Source organism: Sparus aurata, chromosome 22, assembly GCF_900880675.1.
Source record: "Sparus aurata chromosome 22, fSpaAur1.1, whole genome shotgun sequence".
Lineage (NCBI taxonomy): Eukaryota > Metazoa > Chordata > Actinopteri > Spariformes > Sparidae > Sparus > Sparus aurata.
Genome location: NC_044208.1, coordinates 14741899 through 14761394, shown reverse-complemented (window position 1 = coordinate 14761394; position 19496 = coordinate 14741899).

Below are 19496 nucleotides of genomic sequence, written 5' to 3'. Positions count from 1 at the left end.
TTCTTCCCCAAATCTACGTAGTTCACCTTTAAAGTGAGAACAGAACTTAATGCAACACTACACAGTGACACAGCCAGTCCCGTGGTTGTTTTCTGGCCAGGTCTGGCTTCTGGCATCACGGGGCTGAGTCAGCGAATAGAACCACTTACTGAGCTAACCATCTCGGTAGTGAAACAGTCGGCACCGGTCCGGAAGTGTTCATCAAGAAGCTGCTGGCTACCAGTATGTTTGTTCGCAGATACTTCAGCAACAAGTAAAGACTGGAGTAAAGGCAGAGCAGCCTAAGGGCGGCAGAGGATAAACCAGAAAATATTTTCTCCTTAAAACATGAGTCGGTTTCACCCAAATCACTGCATACGGTGTTTTTGTACAATTAATCGGTGAGGACCGGTCTGGTTACAGGTCTTCTTCTAAATTCAAGAGTGTTAATTGCTTCTAATTTTCAAATAAATAAATGTGTTCAAACGAAGGGAAAGGATTCGTCTTTCACTGATTAATTCTATGTGACATTAGTGTTTAACTCGTTTTATCTCAAAGTTCTGTAAAGGTTAAAAGAGCTAACTATCAGTGATAATTCCTGCTGCACTAATCCCAGAAGAAAGCTCCAGTGAACCCCAAAGTCACAGTTATGAATCCAGTCATCATCTGATTGATTCTGATAACAAGATTTGCTCTTTCGTAATGAAGTCAGACAGGTCTGACCTGATTACCCCGCTGAAATTAGAAATTTAATTGCGTACATTTGTCAGCTGCTGGAGTCGGGGAGGCTTGACGCCACAAATCCATTATTGCAGATTCTCCTCCTCATAAACTCTTCTCAGGCGCGATGCCATGTGGCAACAAATGACTCCTATTTGTGCGAAACGGCAACAAAGCTGCAGAGCTCATCCTCTGTCTCCCACAAGTAGCAATCAGTAGGTGATTGTTTGTGACGACAGACGGCCATTCTGCCGGCATCATTTGTATCCGGAGCACGGCGAGGCTGCAGTCAACATGATAGTGCACGCTCGCATCCCTCTGCCTGAGTCTGAGGAGGACAGAAACTGCACTTATGCCTGATGTTGCATCGCTGAAGAGTCACAGTGAAACGGCACTTACAGAACACTTTTAGCACTTAAGTGATGTCTCTGTGAGTGAAACTAAATATGTGGGCGTGGTATAGTCTCAATCAATCCAATCAACTGGATACATGTAGTACAATGTAAAGTGCTATGCTGGCCTTGCTAGTTACTGGTCACCAGCAAGACCAGCATATGTTGTGTTTTCAAAAGCTAACAACCAAGTACAGTTGATGTTCCAGTTAGCTAGTTGCCTTACATCTATCTGACTGTGTTATCGCTGCAAGATAAGTTTTCAAAAGCATCTTTTATCCCTGATAGGAAAAGGAAAGGGAACCATTTCTTCTTCAGCAGAAACGCCTAATGTCACTCAACTGGCTACTAAGACTCACAAGCTAACTGCAAAATACTGTTTTATATGGCGGACGGATTAGCCAGTCAGGGATAGGATTACATTTATTGGTACATCCCAAAAGCATTTTAATGTTTTACAGGAAAAGGAGAGGCAATTTTACAGTAGGCTACGAACGCCTACCTTCTGTCCTGGCAATGCAACTTGCGGTATCAGCAAACGGATCACTTTGCTAGCTACTATAACACAAAAGCTAACTGCCAAGTTCACTTGATGTCCCCATATGCAGAGATGTCGCTAGAAATTCGCCTAACAAAACCTTGAGGCTTCTCAAATGTTTATCCCTCATACAGGTCCAACTTTTACCATAATTGTGTGCTTAGTTTCCATTTTGCTGTCATGTAAAATGGGAGCTAATATGAACTGTCTCCTTCACAACCCGTATGATTGCTTGCTTGCTCTTGTCGCACCACTGGACTTTTAAGCAATGTCGAATTATTACAAGATTGCACTTAATTGGTCAGTAAAATGGTATTTCACCCGATAGACCCGTTGGCCTAATAATGTATGAAGATAAAACCCAAAATGTAATAGAGTGCAGTTTTTCTTTCATGCATTTTCAATGAACTGGTTAAGGTCACAGTACACCGGAGGCCATGTTCCAGTGCTGCCGTTTGTGTTTTTTAAAGAATCAACCTTAAAACTTTTAAGCCAAACTGCAGTCACTCTGTAATGACTCAAAAAGATTTTGAAAATGTCACAAAACAAAAAGATTCTTTTTTTTTTAAAGCGTCCCTCCACCTCTCGCTGGCATTCTCGCATGCATTGAGGCTAATGGAGTAAAGAGAAAGCACAGAGCACAACTCATTCTTTAATTTTCTGGGTTTTTACTCCTCGGTAGCCGGCGGGGAGAAGAAAAAAAAAAAAATCATTGGCTTTTTACAAACTTGGTGCAACTGCAGAGAGGTTATTGGTGAAGTGATTTGATGTTGATTACAGAAGATGTTGGCGTGCAGAAGGAGGACAGCCGTGCGTGACAGTCGCTGCAGATGCTGCGCCTGAAAAAAAATAGAAAGAAAGAGGAAATTCAATAAAAAATGGCCTGACCTTTTCAGTGAAAGTGTAGGCAATCGTTGCTGCTTATTTCCCTGCATCGAGCCACTGGGGGCTCTAATAGAGCCGGCGCTGAGTAAATGATGCAAACAGGGAAAAGTGGCGACCGCTCCCCTTTAAAACTCTGCAGTGCGACTTAAGGGGAAATTCAATATTCTTTTAGTGAGCTCCACTTCTGAAAAAAATTGTTGTAACAACATTTAAAAACATGTCACAAACTTTCTTTCAGATTCCTCTCGTCCGGAGACGATCCAACTAGGCATTCACACCAGAACTGATGAAATCCAATCCAATTTGAGTAACAGATTAATGAGTCTGAAATCTTATCAAATGCCCAAATACTATCTGAAAGTGGCCCAATCAGAGGTACCACTGAGCCGCTTCAAGGTAAAATCAAGGTTTTGTTTGTAGTTGGCACGTAACGTTGCGTCACATGGCTGCAGAAACCTGGGATTTGTATTTCCGACAGTTGTGTCTATTCGTCTTGTTGTAACTTGAGCTATACGAATTCCAACAAGATTGCTGAAGCCGTGATATCTGAGGAGGCTGCTGCATTAATGAGACAATTTTTTCTTATATTTCATGAAAGTGCTTTTGTAGAGTGAACTCTTAATGTCATTTTACCAGAAATGGAAAGAAAAAAAGAGCAGATTTTTCTGTCTGGAGCTCACTTCACAGAACATTACCTTTGTTCCAGGACCACGAGATGAACCAAACCTCTGCTGTGAGAGTGCTTAACAGTCACGAGCTGGAGATGGCCTGCACTCTACCTTTTGTAGCGCTTTTGGAGATAAGTTCAGTCATTATCTACTTGTGCCGATGGAAAGCTGGGTGAAGTCTCTCACTCCACAACACATCCGTGGGTCTTAACAGCAAAACAGCGTCCCAGAATCCTCCTAAACTACCGGATAAGTTGCTCCATCTGAAACAAAAGCGCCAACTCCTTTTGCTCTCAGAGCAGCAGTTCTCCATACAGCCTCACGCTTTCTGATCATTTCAATCTATAATAGGTTCAATAGTCCAAGGGGAGCACTGTTTGAATCAATAATTCAGAGTCCTGCAGATAACAGCAGCTAGGATTGGTGAGCCTGCAATGATATGAGGCCCATAGCTCTCCATGGCTCTGCAGCCGGACAGTCGATCTGCCTCTGACCCTCTTCCTTCTTTGCTCCGGTGGATCTGTCGCCCACCAGCGTGGTGCCGATGCTCCTCCTGAGTGTCACTTTCCGAGATGACCTTGATGTTGCTGACAACAATGTTAACCAGGCTTGTTTGTGATGCCCTGCAGCAAACATTTCTCCAGAGTGTTTGCTTTCAATCTGTTTGCCAATACGTACTCGTTTGTTATTCCACTCCCGTCACACCTCCGACTGGAAAGGTTCGTTTCATTTTGTTTCTCCAGAGTGAGATTATTTTTTTTCTCATTGTAAACAAACAAAGTGGGTGTCGCCAAGTCCTTTGAGACTTGATTTTAAAATAAACTAAATTTGATAATGGTGTTTGAAAAGTCTGAGCATTCCCGCCCAGATAAACATTGTTTTTTGCAGTTTTTGGATTAAATCAGCTCAGAGCAAGATAATTTTTTCACATGCTCTGAAAATCTGTCATTTTCAGCCAGTTCACAGCTATTTGCCAAATCTTTACGGCGGGAACGTTTTTAATCAACTTCGAACCGGCCTGCGGCGTGAAATGAGGAAACGGAGCCAAAAATATGAAATGGGCACTTGCAGCGGGGTTGATTTGCTCTTTAATGTTTGAAGCCACACTTGACGGGATTTTTTATTTCACATCCATCTGATCAGCATAACTCAAAAATTCAGGCTGCAACAGAAAAGAAGCAGCAGTTTTTCCACCGTGTGTTTGCTTGCAGACTGAAAGTCAAGGGGAGAGAAAAGCATCTCAATCCACAGGAAGTCAAATACTTCAATATCCGTATAAAATCGGTTCAGAATCAGGGACGCTCTCTCAAGCGTTTGTGTTGCTAAGTGTTTGTTACATCCGATTAACAGGCACCACTTTATTTAACTTCAGAGAAGTGAAGTGCTTCAATTTCATTGGTTGAATCCAGTTCTTTTTTTCTCCTCCTGTGAACACTGAGTTATATTTATGATAATGTGTCTGTCATCGGATCACGTCTGCACTGAGGCCATGAGGGGATGCCATGGTTTTGACATTAACCATCAATGCAAAATACCGTATGTGTAGGAACTGATTCTTTACATACTGCAGCAGTTGATACGCACGGTCAGAATTTACATGAACTTCATCAGTGGGGAAATTTCCCATCATGTCAATACTTGCTGAGCATCTTTACATCAAGCCAACGTTTCCAGTTCAACTCTGCAATAGTAACAAACTTAACGTAGAAAATTATGAATCATATGTGAGGTACACTCTCTCTACACAGAGAAACGTATGGTTGCCCCGAGGATCAACGAAACACAAATATTCAGAAAGCACATGATCTTCCAAAACACCACAACATATAGTTGTTTTGTGAAAAGTTGTGTATTGGCCTTCAGCGCCACCACAGAAACATCTTCAAAAATAGATGTATGTTGCATTTAGCCTGTAGCCTTTAAAGTTCATCTTCACATCCACAATACTATAAATTATAAATAGCTGATAAAGTTTTAACCCTGAGCAGAGTCTCTTGAAGTCCACATGACGGCTGCTCAAGGCCTCGCTGGCCTTGGATGAATTACAAAAAGCACAAAAAACGTCTCAGAGAAGACATCAAGATTTCACAAAACACACCATTTCCTAAAACACAACAACATTTCAGAAAACACAACATTTAACAAACCCCAACAATACATTTTCATGTACAGTAAATAAGTATCTGTTAAGTCACTCAATCATTATTGAGCCTCAGCCCACTGATGAAAGCCACCAAAGATGTGGCGACAATAAGTGACGTGTTCACCCGGCCGTGGCTGGTTGGCCAAAGAGAGAAGTTGGTGCGCCATGACCAAAATAAGTTAGCCTAATATTAGACAATGAATAAGTATGTAGATAACGTTTATTTTATAGCAACCTTTTGTTATTCAGTAAATAGCAAGTGTTATGATATAAAGTCTCAGATGACATCATTCCATTTTCACTCTCATGTGTTGTGTTATGACAACTGACTGACATCTTACAGGCGACACTGGGTCTCCGGGAAGTAGTGAGATCCAAAAATACACCTGCAATTGCCGCTTCTTCATCGAGATCGCCACTTTAACAAACCACAACATTTAGCAAAACACAATGACATTTTCTGGACATGTTGTGACCCACAATATATAGACATGCCTTCAAATATAGATTTGTGGGGCATTTGGACTGTAGCCTTCACGCTCATCTGCACAGCCACATGCTGTGAATTATAAATAATCTGGTAAAGTCTAAACCAGGAGTAGAGTCTCTGGATTACACAGAAAGTCTGCTCAAGGCCTCTCTGGCCTTGGATATATTGTAGATTTGGAGAGAGCTCGAGTTCACCAGGAATGCAGACATGAAGTCTGCAGTGTGGGCTTCAGTCAGTTACCAACGTGTCAGGAGGCAATTTGCAGCTTTAATATCCAGTAAATAGGTTTGAGAGGCTCCATGTCATCCAGCCCATTATTATACTGACGCTGTACTTCATCATGTGAAGTGTGTGTGTGTCTCTGAGTGTGTTGTCCTCTTATGAACGTATTCTCTTGTTTTGTAGATGTGCCCATATTTTTCTTGAGATAAAACGTTACTTTTCCCTCTAGTTTTGTTGTTCGCTCCACTTATTTATATATTTGCCATGAACATGGTTTTTGTCTATTCTTTTTGTTGCAAGTTCCAGACGCAATCATGCCAAGTTATCTTTAAAATTGTACTTAAAAAACAGGATTTCCAGAATCTCTCCTTGACTGGGGTCTCGCAGATCTACAGATTATCATACTCAAAGAGGCAGCAGGGGCGTTTGGAGACGAGCAAATTGGATTTGGTGGAAGCCAGGAAAGAGGGGGCAGCTTTTGTCACAGCAAAAGTAATTTTTCATTTGGTTTGGCTGCAGGACTGTGTGCTGCCACTGTAGCTCTGTATTAGAATGATAGAGAGTAAAAAGAGCAGTTCCTTGCTCAGTGGACATTTCCATCAACTTTACTTTTTCCTTGACAAAGTTTCGTCGTAAAAAAGCGCCAGAAGCTACAGTCTCATCTTGCCATGCCTCATTATGTTCGGGGAAACGGAGACAGTGAGGTGTGGGGAGAGTTGGTGTGTGTCCAATGAGGAGCTGTAAAGGAAATGGACTCTCCAAAGGCTCCCCGAACAGGACTGCTGCCTTAACAACAGAGCTGACACAGAAGAAAGACTTTGTTGTCGTTGGAGAATCTGTCAAGTCATTTCTGAGTTTACTGCTCCCTGTTAAGCAGCTGTCTCCGACCTGAAAGGAGCTACTGATGAAATATCTTTACATTATTGATACGTCTCCACTGCTCTCATTGCTGATTTTCGCCTTCGATCTCCGTCTCTGAAGCTCCCTTCATGTTGCCTTTAATGAACAAACAACGCTGCAGATGCAGCCCTACTTGAAACCACAGCCCATTCACCAGCCAGGCTGGTGCAGATTGGTCTGAATCATTAAACTGACGCACACTAAAAAAGCAGAATAGTCTTAATAAATCGCGAATACGTCTGGCTCTGAAGGCTAATTGGCATGTGAGTTTATTTGTGCGGTGACTCAGCATCTTTTGGTGAACCTTGAGACCAAATCACCAATAAAAAAACAATATTACAATAAAAAACGACATTTATGAAGACATTGAATGGATTTATTATTAAATTTCAACATTTATGGTCAAAGGAGTGAGTCACTGCTCTTGATTGTTCCTTTTACTATCATACGAAGTGTATCCAAGACTGAAAAGTCCCTTGTGTCCCCTACACCAAACTTCAAATAACACTTCTGCACAACTTTGATCATCATGATTGCTGCGTGTCCTTCAAAGGATTATTTATCCACATTTTGTATTGCGTTGGAAAAGGTTGATGGAAACTGCAAAATTCAAAAAGAATTCTTCAACTTATGCCCTATTTACATCGTGTTCTCTGCATCGTCTTTTACCTATTGAGGTTCGACTGGCACTGTTTTAATTGCGTCACCTTCTTATCTTCTCCTGCAATGGTAGACTGGTTTTCCAAGAAGAACATTTGCTCCTACTAAAGTCCTTTTAAGGTTTAATGTTCTTAAACATTAAGGAAGGTCACAAGGCTGCTAAATGTGCGACCACAGTTCGAGTCTGTGGACGTTTCCAACCATTTTAGTGGCGACGAAAACCGCCTATTTTTACACAAATTGATCGTTGTCTCTGGCTGTTTGTGTGGTGGGCAACATGGGTATTTTAAGCCAAGCTATGAATTTTGCCTAATTTCTACCAAGTAGTTTTTAGTGCATAGAGCGAATTATAGCACAAGATCAGCATTGTGACCAGAAAGATGCAGAAAATTTAATGAAACAAGCGTAAAGCTGCAACATTATGAAACGTTTTAAATGTACTTTGCCCAAAAAAGGTTTAAAATGCGTCACTCAGGTTTACTGTCTAATGTTTGAATAACCTCACCTTTCTTGGTAATCCTGTGCATTAATGAGATACCTTCTCGTCCTATTCCTGTCAGAAGTCGCATCAGTGCCGGCAGATTATGTATCATGCAACCGCCATCCCCTGGCAGTTTTCTATTCAAGATGGTTTAAGTGGTTTGTCTCATCACTTGTGAAAAGTCATATGCACTGCAAGGCCTTCTTCAGGCTCCACGCTCTCACTTTCTGAAGAACACACTCCTTCCTACATACGTTGTGATTAATGGCAGTTGACATCCAGTTCTCAGTGGGATCATCTCCTCGTCGTAAAGAAAAACGTCCATCATCGCTTCCTCTGTGCGGAGACGAAACTGACATTTGTTTATGTGAAAGTTCTGTTATGATTGAATTCGTTAAGTTTTTTCTCACAAACCTCTCATCAGTGAACTGTGCTAATTTGTCGCTGTCTGCCCTGCTTCTATCACTCACATGTGCCCGGTGGATCTGCCTGCAGCCACAAGAAATGAACGTGCAACAAAATGTAGCGAGATGTGCGACGCTAATGACTCACATCTGGCTTCAGGAATTAATCTGAGTGTGAGTCAAGAGGATTTGTCGAGGTGAGCGTCATATCATGTCATGTGTGTTATCAGATCATTATCTCAAGGTTGGAAGCCCAAAAACTAAACAGGCATCACTCAGTCTGTGGTACATTTAGCACGTCCTCTGGGGCTGGGCAAGGTGAGAGGAAACAGATGTTTTTATGTAGGTCTTTAATAGCTTGTTGGCAGATTCTGCCCCGAAATGTTAAACTTACCACTTTACAAGTTCACACGAAGCCAGAATAACATTTTGACGGTTTTAGGTTACCATATTCACATTTCTACAATACATATCACCTTTTACAAATATATGTTTTTGACCTGACTTCCTTGTCTGGAGCAGAAGTGTCTTGTTGGAGGGGGCTTCGGTGGAGTTGCAGGCCAAAACTGACCGCAGTTCTAGACTGTGTTTCAGCATTCATATTTCTAGACCACTGGATAATTTCGAGGGGAACTCTGTATTTTTAAGCCAAAACATAAACTCTTCCACACCCTAACAAAGTGGGCTGTGCGCCTAAACATAACCAGAACATAAGCACAGTGTGTCACAACATAAAATAGAGCATTTTACCAGAAAGAAACATGATGTTGCAACTTGATAAAAGACTGTGTAACAAAGAAATTGACACACAAAATATCTGCAATCAAGAGCTGACATGTTGCACTGGTCTCATCACTGGGGTTAGAAAAAGATCGTGTTTTGGCATAACTGGCTTCGTCATCTCTTTAAAAATAACCAGTGGTCCTTTGTCTAGCTGTCGCGCCACTGCTGTCCCCTCCTCCTCCTGACATGTATATGTTCTCATGCATGTAGTGTGATACAACATAGGTTTTAGAAATGTTGATATGATGCGCATGAAATGTACAAATGTAACGTACTTGCGGTTTGGAGAAACTTTGGCAGCCAATGAGATGCATGCTGGAGTGACCTGATGTGAACCACAGTGTCCATGTTGATGGCAGTGGCCATTAGTCACCCTATGGCCACAGTGTGGCTCCTTGATGTGTTTTTAATACTTTATGGACGATGCTGGGGCTCAGTGGTGCAGAGGAATGACACACATCAGGTTTTGGCTGCACAGGCAATACTAAGTGAGGTTCAATTAATTGTTGGTTCTGGGCCCGTATTCACAAAGAATCTTAAGGCTAAAAGTAGCTCCTAACAGGAGAATTTAGGAGCAACTCCTAAAAATAATGGCTGTGTCAGTCGTAACTTTAGGACTCCTAATTTTTTTAAATAAGAGTTATTCACAAAACATTTTAGGCCTAAAAGTAGCACCTAAGTCTGGGAGACCTTAGAAGTAGTCCAGAGGACTCCTAACTTGCTAAGACCTGGTCACAGCCGAATGTTTTGGAGACGCTAAATGACAGGGAATTATTAAAACGATGTCGGATGGACCGTGAAGGGATTGAAGTTGTGGTTGAGTTGGTGAGGGACGCAATAACGTTCCCAATCAACTGAAACAATCCAATAATGCCAGAGTTAAAATGTTTGTCAACACTCCGGTGTTTGGCTACGGGGAAAATGCAGCTCTTCGCACGGGACTAGTATTACCTGGGGACCTAAAATGATTTAGAAATTATCCCACCACGTCTGTGTTTCATGCGGCGCATTCGCACGGGATAAGCAAAGTCTGTGTTTTAACACAAATTTACTGACATTACCCCCTGGATCGATCACACCGGAGCCCTTACTGGAGCAGCACAACTGTTAGATATGGATATTTTTAATATAATAACTGGTGAGTCTGTTGAAAGATGGAAAAATGTTCCTTACCGCATGCTGCCATGCATGTAATCCATCTAATTATCTTTCGAGATTTCGCTCTTCTGATGAGCCTGTGCACTTAATTCTCCTCATAAATACATGTCTTTATCCAATATCTTTTCATAGGCTTTGTCATGGGCTTGTAGGCAACTTCCTTATTTTAACTTCATGCATTGCGTAGCCTAAATGACTTTTCAATGGGCCGCCCTGTCACTCAACAACCAATCACCGTTGTCACCGCTTCTAAGTGCGTCCTTATAAAATGACGTCATCCATAGCAACAGAGAGTTACTTCTAGTTTAGGAGTTCAATGTTTTCATAACTAAAAGTAGGTCTCAGAGGCTTTGTGAATTACTTTTAAGAAAAGACTCCTACATAAAAACTTTTAGTCCGATTTAGGAGTACTCCTAACGTTAAGATAAAAGTCTTTGTGAATACGGGCCCTAGTCATTTTATGGCTTTTGTTAACAATAAGAAAAACAAACAATATAAACCAGACTTCCCCGCTAAGCCAGGAAAGCCAATAACAAACCTGACAGACCTTCCCTGGTGCTCGCCTCTAATTTGAAAGTACAACTTTATTTCTGGAGTCAATTACCAGCCAATATAACTCAAAGCCAGGGCCAGTTTTGGTAAGTCCTTCCCTCCCAGCTGCTCTAATAGAAAGAAAACCCTCTTAGCGCAGCAGCAGAAGTGTTGCAGGTCGGTTTAGCTCTGCTCAGCCTCTACAGCTGTCACCGCAGGGATCTATTTGATTTCTGTGAGCTCCGCCTCTCCGCCTCTCTGCTGCCTCCAGCCACACTAATGACATGACTTGTCTTTTGGCGAGGTTTCTTGATAGCCAAGGATGAGGCACTTGGAGTGTGGAAACTCTGAGCATCATTTAGCCGACGGTTTTGTTCACCACAGTAGCTGGTGGGGCTGCTTATAGACTGACACGTCTCAGACAGAGAGACTGACAGGTGAATGAAAACATACAACAGTGTCATTGTACAGAGGGAGAAAACAGAAATAATGACTCCTTCCTCGCGATGTTGAGTATTGTAAAATGTGATTCACACACAAAGGAAACCCACACAATGGTTGTAATATATTACAAATTGCTTTTCAGATGTCTATGCATCAAAAAGACATTTCCGCTTCAAATCAGACCTGCAGCCTATTTAGCCGTGAGGCTGGAGAGAAAATAGACGTAGGAAATTGCACCCCAGCTGCTATTTGTAATTATGCATTTTTGAAACCCAACAGCAGAAAATCGAGTCAGGAGTTTTAGTGTGAGGGGGTGTTTGTAATTGATATAATGGAGCAAAGGGAAGAGCTTTGAAATGAGAGCTTGAGCGAGGAGAGCAGAGGAAAAGAGCCTTTGTGAAACCGCTGCACAGGCTCTTTGTCTCTCCGAGCAGAGGCAACACAAAGTGCCGCTCATCTGAGTTACGGCATTATTTTTGTGAGGGTTTAAAACAGCTGGATTCCCTGACAACATCAAAGAGTGCCCTCCAACTCAGACTAAACGGGCTTCTGTGTTGTTCGGCATCGGTGCGGAGAGCATTAATTAATGTCTCCTTGTGTCAGAACATCTCCGGATTAGCACCTTCCACGAGACAACAACTAAATCCTTCAGAACAAGAAGCGTATATTATGCAGTCGGTCCGCTCTGTTTCCAGCTGAGTGAGGCCCTCAGATCTCAGAGTGCTGTGTCACACTTTCACATGGCAGCAGCTGCATACTGTTTGATGATGACTCAATGTTTCATCCTATCTGATTTGATGGAAGCATAAAGCAGTCACAGAAAGTAATGGATGTTTTTTTCTGACTTTATTCTCTCTTCTCGTAATGTATCATGGTGGTATCATGCAGGTCATACGCAGGCATGCTGCAAATATATTCATCGTTGCATAGAACAATGTCTAAATGTAGTAGGGTGCTGCACGCCACTTGCGTTTTCTTGCCTGGCTTCATCGGAAGGATGAGAACTACACACTGCTGCTTCCCTGAGCTTTTCTATGTAAAGCATCTGGAACCCCGAGATAGTGAAATTGGATTAAAGGTTTATTTTCGATCCCCCTTAAGGTATGAAAATAGATACATCCGTTTCAAATGATATAACCGTCACCACCAACATACTTCCATGCATCCTCAGGTGCCGCTTGGAGTCAAATCGGTCTCACAGGCCACCATCCGATCTCCTCCCAAACTTCTCAACAACTCCCATGACCTCTTGTCCTGTGTTCGTATCTCGCTCGTACCATTGGCTTTGTTGAACCCTAACCATCTGTCAGGTGCAACTAAACATTTTCACCGGTCGCACTGTGGCGCCTGACATTTGGCAGTTTATCCTTTAAACAATTTGCTGTGATTTAGAAAAACTTATTTGAACCGTCAATCCTGTTTACGATCATGCACATAGTGTGTTCAGGAGTTAAAGTAACCTAAATAAAGCGCTGGTGCACCTTAATGAAATGCTGCAACAGTGCGACCGGTGTAAAAAGTGAGTGTCATCTACATTTGATCACGCTTTGTGGGAAAACAACAGGTGTGTAAGAATTTAAAAATGTATAGAAATGTAGACCTGTGTTTGCTTTTCTGTAAGTTTGTGGAAGTAACCTGAGTTATTCAGTTACCAGCGTGTCATGGTGATCAATAGGATGTCCAGTCAGAGCTCTGAGGAATGACATGCAATCAATTAGCTCTTGCAACTGAAGACACTTAACTGTTATTCGACTATTTTAAATAAAATCAAGAGAGATGACACCGACATTAAAAGAACAGAAATTTCAACAAAATGATCTTAGATGTGTTCAGTTAAGAAAAGGTTGAGGCTGGCCTGGACTGATGTTACCTTCCAGGTCTTGACTGTTGCCCCCTCCCGGCCCTGAGTGCTTGACAAAGTCAAGGTTGGTTAATCTGTTTTTTTTTTTTTTTTTCCCAGACAGTGAGGAAAAAAGGAGTCACACATGAGGGGACTCACGAGGGTTGATGCCCAGGGTGGGTGCAACATTTCGTTGATGAGGCATGTCATGGCTGCATCTTCTCCCCCTGACGTTCTGTACTGAGAGAGAGGAAAGAGAAAAGAATTAAAGAGAGAAGATGTGAGAAGACAAACAGGAGAGAAATCGGGTTGGATGTGCTTAAATATGCACAGGAAATTAAATGTGAGGCTTGTTTTTTTTTTTTTTTTTTAATTCCAAACTGGGTTTATAATCTTTTCTTTGTATTCATCTTTCGCAGATGTTTTATGTTTTTAACAGCTACGCTAAGAGCTGCAAAATCCATTTTCTACGAATAATGAGGTATTGACAATACAATGCGTTATCTCCTGAGTTAGACAGTGCTTCAGATCAACGCCTCAGAGCTGCTGTCTAGTCTAACTTACAGCTACAAATCTGTAATTGGAGTTCGGTGCCATCTGTGTGGACAGGATTTTCAAAAAACTGCAGCATGAACCTAATAATTATCCACAGCAGTGGTGCAGCAAAAAAATCCGGGTCCCGTTGATATGCAGCCTCTGTGGGGCCCCGTCCCCTTTTAACACATCCAATACCACGGCTGTACAAATGACTTAATTAAGTAGTGAACAAGTGCATTTTCTGAACTGTAATTATTATAATTGTAGCTTAGAGATTTTTGTGGATGTCTCCGTAACATAAGGGCATTTTGAAAATACACAGCAGGCCCGAAATGAGCGTATACCTGCTGTATATCTGCTGAGTCAGACTGTTGGAGCGTTAGCAAACTGGTTGAGTTGCACACCGACCGTTCAGAAACACTACTCACAAGTTGTGTTCTCCTCTTCTTCTGTCGGCTGTCAGCAGCTGCCTTTCCTCTTCATTATTTTCCTTCTAACTCTTCTTTCTTTTCACTTCTGGCAACTTAATTGACATATCATTTCATTTGACGTATTTTTAACACATTTGCTTCAAAGTTAAAATGACATCTGAAGTGTTGGCTCAGTTAAAGCTTGAAGACAAAATATTTTTGCAACTGCAGAGGTTGACTGAATGATGTGTTCCTTTCAGAGACTCCAGTATTGTTTTAAATACGTCTAGTAATGCAAAACTTCACATAAGAATTCAAAATTACAGATAAACACAAACTTATTCAAACGAAATTACCCTCACCACTCTACGCCCCTGATTCAAAGATAACGAAGACGGCAAATAGATCGAATTAAGGAGAAAATATTAAATATTTGCCTTAACAAAGCCCTACATTCCCCTCTTCCTGACTTCCTCCTCAGAGTCCTGACAAATGAGCAACCTTTTCGCACCCTGTCAGCTCAGCCACAGCTCTGTAGATTGTGCCAAACCTCCTCTTCCTCTTCTATTCTAAAAAGTAAGAAAAAAGTGTCTGTATTGTGACAACATGGTGTGTGTATGCACAGAGTCTGTTAAAGATGTAAATAGCAGAGGGGGGGAGATGACAGCCATTCCTCCCCTCCTCCAGCTTGTCTGTCTGGTCTCAGCCTCGCTTCCCACACCAGCCTCCATCATCTCCATCAGCCTGCCTGTGACGCTCAACCTAAACTCCACCTTAGACAACACCTCCCAACCTCTGAGGCTGCACACACACACACACACACACACACACACACACACACACACACACACACACACACACACACACACACACACACACACACACACACACACACACAATGACGTCACAGATCAGTGTTATGGGTTCAGTTGGGAGCCAAAAGAGTGACCGGATAATAAACTCTGTGCAAACGTTTGTATTCCGTTCCACCTCACCTTAAACTTTAAGGGGTGGATTTTCTATCACCCCAACCTCCATCGATTGACGTTAACCTCGCAATGTGTGGCTCTTCCTGTCAGGGTGTTAAAACGATCGACAGACGCAGACCTGTACATTTTGTACAATCCAAATCTGTGACGTCAACACCCTCGCCGAGCTGTCTGCTTATGTAGCAGGCACAGACAGAGACACCTCGGGGTATAAATGGAAATGTAATCTCAACATGGTGCACTTTGCTACGTGCTGTCATTTTTCATCGCACATTTTCTTCATTTTTTTGTCTCATTTGTTGTATATAACATCCAAACACTGCCCTGTAATGTTTGGTACAACCGTATATTGCAAACATATTATGTAAAACAAATGGCGTAGAGCCTAATGTGGTGCAGAATTAAACTGTAAGATCTCTCTGTGTCCATTTATGTTCAGGTACAGGTGAACCAGGGAGATTTTTGCAAATTAAAGTCATCTTACGGGTGTTGGAAGTCCTCAGTTGGGGCGGAGTACTAAAAATTTTAAAATTAGAAAAGATCATTGTTAAGCGCCATTACAAATGTTAGTAATATGTTTATGCAAACCACGGATGCGTTGCAATTTTATGTTTCTTTTGGTTCAAATAAAAATCTCATGTTGTGACAACGCTGTGCTTACGGTCTGGTTAAGTTAAGGTACAAAACCCGACTTGTTTTGGTTTGACAGATCCTGTTGCCGCAAAAGCACCAGGGAATTGACCCAGCGTCTGGTCAAAAATAAAAACCCAAAAAACCAGTGGTGACTGTGCTGTCAGAATTAGTTGAACTGTAAATACTGGCACCAGCAGCTGTTCTTGTTTCTCTGTTGTTGTTTTTTAATGTTTTTATTGTTTTGTTCTTTTTGTTTTTCTGGTTTGTCTGTTTGTTTGTTTTTTTGTTTCCATGTGGGAATACATGTTTTGCTGTATTCTTTCCTTTGGTTGATGCTTTTATTCGGCAACCTACAAGTGCAATTACTGTGTAAATGTGTACAGTGGAAGCAGATCTTATTTATAGAGTTTGTGGCAGGAGACCGAGATCTTCATTAGCGATGTAATGTTTTATGTATAAAATTGTGTTTTTGTCTGAGAAAAAAGTTTCATTGCTTGCAGTCCTATAAGTGGGCTGAGCACTTGTTTGTGGGTAACACAGCAAATTAAAGAACTACCTATCTAAGTGCAGGACTTTTCAACTACTTGCTCATACATTTTCATTCTCATTAGCTTCTCGTCGCTGCTTAAAATGTTGCTATGCATAATTGTTCCTTGGTGAATTCATTTTTCGACTAAATACGCCGGGGCTTCGAATTTGTTGTTGGTGCTGTCGAAGTTCAGAAACCCATTTGCTGTCTTCTCATTTTCGCTTTATTTTGTCCTATCACAATAAGACTGCGGCATCCTCCCAGCGGAACCCAAATAGTGATTAGAGTTTCTTCCTCCGACCTTATCTGCATCTGCTTATCGGCAGAGAGAAATCGGATTTTAATGTGGCTGTGGATGGTAAATGCAATCTGCGTTTATAAATCATATCAGGACACAGTCTGCATGAAAAGGGAAAACTAATAACGGTCTTTTTGTCGCTGAAGTTCAGATTTAAGCTTGATTCTTTTCGTCATCAAAGAGTTGCATTTTGGCGACATAGCATACTTTCTTTTTTCTTGTCTTGTCCCTCCCCTTCTTTCTGTTGTTGCTCTAACATGTTGGATTTAACACTGTCTTCTTGCACTGAGGACTGATACCACTCCCATGTTTGCATGGTAAATAGCTAGAACCATCAGCCAGTTAGCTTAACTTAACACCACCTCATGAAGCTGAAAGTGGGGGAAGCAGCTAGCCTGTTTCTCTCCAACATTAAAATAAAACATCTCCGGCAGCACCTATAAAATTCAATTGCATCCACGTTTACTTGACTCATCTTGGTCCGCTTCGACTGTGGGAGCATGGAGAGACACAAGGAACTATGCAAGAGAAAGTAAAAAAAAAAAAAAAAAAAAAGACAGGTTTCTGGGAAAACTGTTCTTGAGTATCTTTTAACCTGAGAGCTTTGGGATAGTCTGCAGGATGGTGGGTCAGAACAACTTCTAGCTCAACTGCGGAACCATCAAATAAGAGGGTTGGGATGTACCCGAAGTCTGCATATGAAGGAGGATGGGTTTGATCTGACTCAACATAGCGCATTATACCTTATACCTTACCATGTGTTTATTATCTTAAGAATAGACATGAAGCACCTTACTTTAACTAAATAGTGAGTAGCACCATGGTTGTGTTTGTTTATAAAGGTAAGTAAACATCAACAATGGAGTTATCATATCATAAAAGTCATTTAAGTGTTGATAGTGGAAGGCCCAGCTGAATTATATCATCCTGACACAAGGGAAGTCAAATCAGAAAACTTGCGCGTTGGTGTAGGCAAATGAGGTGTTTCATGTTTAAATTGGAGGGCTTGTTCAACAGATCTAGGCTAGCTATTTACCCGGTCTTCCCTTTTCCTGAGCTAAGCTGCTGGTGATGGCTACATATTTAGCAGGGCCCCAGGGTTTGACTATTTCGGTCAAACATGCACCCAAAATTCTGTCAACTGTGAGTAAACGTTTTTGTAGGTTGCATCAGTGCGCCTGAAATCTAGCAGTTCAAACTTGTTCTTGTCCGTGCTGTGATTTAGATGAAGAAAAACATGTATATGCAACTTTATTCCTGTTTACAATCACTTTCATAATGTGTTGTGTTGAAATGTATTATTGGGTGCATCTAAATGATGCTTGTGCACCTGCAGCCAGTGTAAAAAGTGTGTCTGGAGCCCTGTTTCATGTACAGACATGAGACTGGTATTAATCTTTCCATCACACTCTCAAGAAGCTTATTTCCCAAAATGTTAAACAATAGACTCAGCCAATAACACTATGCAACATTTTAACCAAAAACACAGCCTTAACTAAAGTGAGACTGAAACAGAGAACAGTGCGTCACCCCGAAATGGCTGACACGTTAAAGATTCGCTCTGTTTTCACAAATCTGATACTGACGCTGAGCTAGAACAGCTGGTAAATTTAAACACAATATGTGTCCCAACAGCAGTGACTGAGAGCTTTGTCCACAGAAAGCTGGTAAACATTTGCAGGCTGTGTGCTTTTTTCGTTACTGAACTGCGTAAATTGCCCATTTTCGAGCTGCCAAAGTACAAAAAATTACCTTGTTTGGATTTTGAAGCGAAAATGTCTGGTGGTTTCATAAGCATGTCTGGCAATGCCTCGAGAGGAACGTTTGATAACAAATTTGTGTCCACCTGTGTGTTAAAACTGAAAGCTTGTGTTCGTGTGAGTGAAGCAGAGGGAGGAGCTCATCAACTGAGAGGGATATTCATGTGAAATATCAGCTCTATCTGCGTAGCTCATACACCTGCCTTTTCTCATTAGCTATTAAAAAGTGGTGGCTAATAAAGCACCATGTCTCTTGCATGTGTACTACTGTATACTGCACCACTTACACTCTGTATTCAGCGTCCTTGTCCTTGATCAGACTCCAGTTTACTGAGGCATAAAAGTGCTGAATGCCATTTCCATCAATATTGTGAGAGATTCATTCAATTTAAATGGAAGTTTGAAAATCCTCCGCTTCAATGCATTTGATTTTTGAGACCAAAAATCTAACATTTCAAAAAGTTTTAAGGTAATTTAACAAAAAGGAAGTGTGTAAACTATTTCATGCTACATACACCTACAACATACAGTATATACAAAGAATCTTTGAATTTGTGTTGGGTGAATTTGAACAGCAACACCAAGTTTGTGATGGTAATGAGGTCGTCTTCACATTCACAGTTTGACATCTGTGAAACACTGTCCATCAATTGATTGTGTTTGGGCACCAAGCATCAATGATATAAACACAGAGTCCATCTCACCCTGTCCTGTTCTCTGTTGGCTTGGAACAGGGTCTGTCAATCAAGTGCAACAGCTCGATCCATGATGTTGTGGTGGAGACAAGTCTCTGTGAAGATGTTGTGGTGGAGACAGGTTTCTGTACGATGTTCTTGATGGACAAAGGTCAGATGTTCTGCAATATTCTGGTGGAGAAAAGTTTCCGTAAAGATGTTCTGTGATGTTGTGGTGGAGCTCTGTCTCTGTAAAGATCAAGCAATAGCCAAGAGCAGCCTTAAATCCAAGATGGATTAGCATGGCTCTTATCGTGACTTCAGTGACTTCAACCCAAAACTGTTTGGATTAAAGGCTCATCAACCTGCTTTCTTCTCCAGTGTTGATTCATGTATTTCTTGTCGTTGGTAATACAGCAAAAATGTTG